The sequence below is a fragment of the Bactrocera latifrons genome, unplaced genomic scaffold, assembly GCF_001853355.1.
Source record: "Bactrocera latifrons isolate USDA-ARS-PBARC rearing strain unplaced genomic scaffold, ASM185335v1 scaffold_138, whole genome shotgun sequence".
Taxonomy (NCBI): domain Eukaryota; kingdom Metazoa; phylum Arthropoda; class Insecta; order Diptera; family Tephritidae; genus Bactrocera; species Bactrocera latifrons.
The window spans coordinates 233,113-236,429 of record NW_017534830.1 but is presented as its reverse complement, the minus strand read 5'-3'; positions in this window follow the sequence as shown (position 1 = coordinate 236,429).

Here is a 3,317-nt window from a genome sequence, read left to right as displayed (position 1 = left end):
TTTATTCGGTTTTTCGGAAAGGCTTTCTAAGAGCCTTTCCCGACAAATTTGATTTGAGTTTGTTTCGTTCAAAAACTTTGATAGCTAAATATTTCCAAATATTTAAGTTTAATTATTTAAAAAAAAAAAAGATTATAATCTCAGCTCATTAAAATGCTCACAGTAGAAATACAGGAAAATTCTCAGAAAAAGAAAAACAAATATTTTGATGGAAAAAAGACACTACAAACCAAATATAATAACGGTATTTGTATACAAATTAATTAAAAAATAATAATTTCAGTTTTTCAAAAATCATTTAAGAAATTTAAATACGTAAAAAATGAAAATACGCCCAAATTTATTTATAAAACACAATTACAATATTTATTATGCGAAAGGTCATGAAAATATTTACAAATATTGTAAAAAGTAAAAATAAAATAAAACTTAAAACTACAAATCTCATAAACAACTGCAAACAAAACGTCCAAATTTACGAAAGCAAATGTAAAAACAAAAACCAAGATGACAAAATGTCAAGAAAAATTACTCAAGACATATGCATGCATATATATTATGTATATATATGCATGTAAATAATATGTATATTATATACTTATGGATATTTTTTTATACACACACTTACATAAATACTTGAAAAATCCAAAAAAACAAGCAAAAACCAACAGTAAAGCGAACAATATATAAACAAGACAAAATGATTTACTTCAAACAACAAAAAATAATATTAAAACTCTTGAAAGAAAAGCAAAGTTTAAAATAACAATTTTCCATTACTTCTTGAGTAATTTAAAATATTCTTAAAAATATATGTATATTTTTGATTTATATACAACACCGACTAAAAGCAAACAAGCAGTTGGCAGCCAGCCGACACACATTATTGCACTAGATATTGTGTATACGAGTATACATTATGTATTATGTACATATGTATGCACACATTAGTTTGAGTGCAATGAACTTTGAGCAAAATTTTGCAAACACGAATGAGGAATTCAAAAAAAAGGAGCATTAGTTAAGATAAAGTAATGAATATAAAAAACCAAAAACAAAAACAAAGCTCTGGAAGAAAAATAATAAAACAAAATTACAAATAATTAAAATTACAAATTTATGGCTTAAAATTATTTGCATTGAACTTGAATTCAACTAAAAACAAAATACTTCATTTTACTTAATTTCCATATTCCATATATGTACATATAAGTACATATGTACATATGTATATTAAGTTTTCTTGGAGGTTTTAGTGAAAGCTTGCGCAAAAAAAAACATTGAAATACAAATTTACTAATTTATTTGACAGTTATGTTGTGTAAATGTAGTGGCTAAAAGCGCTAAATGTAAATAATTTACTTTAGAACGTGTTGGAGCAAAGCAAGTTCGTCGCTTAAGTCTTTCGTTTGTTTGGAAACCAGCTTGCGAAATGTAATGAAATATGCATATAAATACTTAATTTCTTAATTACATTTTTCTGTCAACAGAAAAATCGGGGTCCCGAAATAATAAAATATGACACGGAAATACCGAATGGAAAAGATTTTGAAAAAAAAAACACAATCGAGCTCAATGAATAGCAATCCCGAAATTTCGGGATGCCGAAATATTAAAAAATATTACTGAAACACCGAATTCAAACTAAAAAAAAATTCATTTGAGCAATGTATAACAATACCGAAATGTCGGGATCCCGAAATAATAAAAAATGTGCAAATTTTTATTTGTTATTGCAAATTCAAAATATCGGTATTTACATCAATGCTAAAACTTCATTTATATTCGATTAAAAAGTTTAAATTTATGAAAATCTCGAACTCGGGATCCCGAATTGATAAAAATTTGTCCGGTATTAGTACAGTATTTACGCATTTAAACGAATGTAAAAAAAACCCAAAACAATTCGGCTAATTGAACAACAATTCCAAATTGTCGGGATCCCGAAAGTTATAACATTCGAAATTTCGTTATACTTACAGGAAATATTAAAAAAATGCATTCTTTATAAATTTTTACTTTGATTGCTAATTCAATAATCAGAGATAACTTTTAACTTCAGTCAAATCAGAAGAGCTTTTCTGAAACACGGGCTTTTATTGCTGGTTCTAAGCATAATGATTTCTTAAAAGTTTTAATATAAAACTTCATGCTCCAACTAAATGAAGGTGAACCTCATAAGAGTGAGTTTTGTGGGAAAATTTCACAATTTCATAAATTTATATACATTTGTTTTTATTTAAGCTCCACTAACACATATACCAAGCGACAAGAGATATTTTTATTTTACAACAACAACAAAAATATTAGTTGTTTTAAGGCGCTCAAGCCTCTTCCAGCAAAGCGAATTAGCAGTTGAGCATATGAAGCACCAAAAGCAAAGCAAAAAATCAGATATTATATAAAAATACATACATACGTACATATAACATACACATACCCACAGCCATAACTTAAATGTGGACAGCAAACAAGCGTAAAGTAAAAATTAGAATAAAAGAAGTTCACACGTTGGAAACCATGAAATAATAAAGTTGCTATAATAAATCTAAAAGACAACAACAAACAAACTTACAAACTTATATAGTAAACTTCTTCTTAGAACTTAACATAGATTAGCAACAGTGTGCAACTAGTAATGGTAAAAAGTGCGTTAAAAGAAGCAGGATAAGAAGCAAGCAAAACCACAAAAATTTACACAAACAAGCAGTGAATGTTTGCGAGCTTGTAGTGGGCATGAGAAATGACAGAAATTTTTAGTGCAAAATTCAAACTAAATATATACATACATACATTTATATAATAAAAAACGAGAGAAGAAGAAGAAATAAATTACCAAATGAAATAAATATATTGCTAAAAATTATCTTAAATAAGTAAATTGACAAAATAACCAAAAACAAAGCAAACAAACAAGATCAACAAAAAATTCTGCACGAGCTAAGCTTGGAAATCAGACACACATAATACATAGGTATAAATAAATATATGTAGATTATTGTCTCTATATAGACAGCAGCTTCGCACAAGCACTTACACACACACATACACAAGCGCTCACACATGAAACGTTCTCCTCCTTATTAGACTGGCACTTAAGCTTAAGCATTTGGCAATTTATTGTAAGTAAATTAAATATAGTTGGAAAAAAGCAAAATTCACCAACATACAAACAAATATAAATATTAATGCGAGTTGAAATTTAAATTCTATTATGTAAATTTCAAAATAAAAAATAAGGAAGTAAATTTTCTTGAAGCTTTTAGTGAAAGCTTGCGCAAAAAAAAACATTGAAATACAAATTTACTAATTTATTT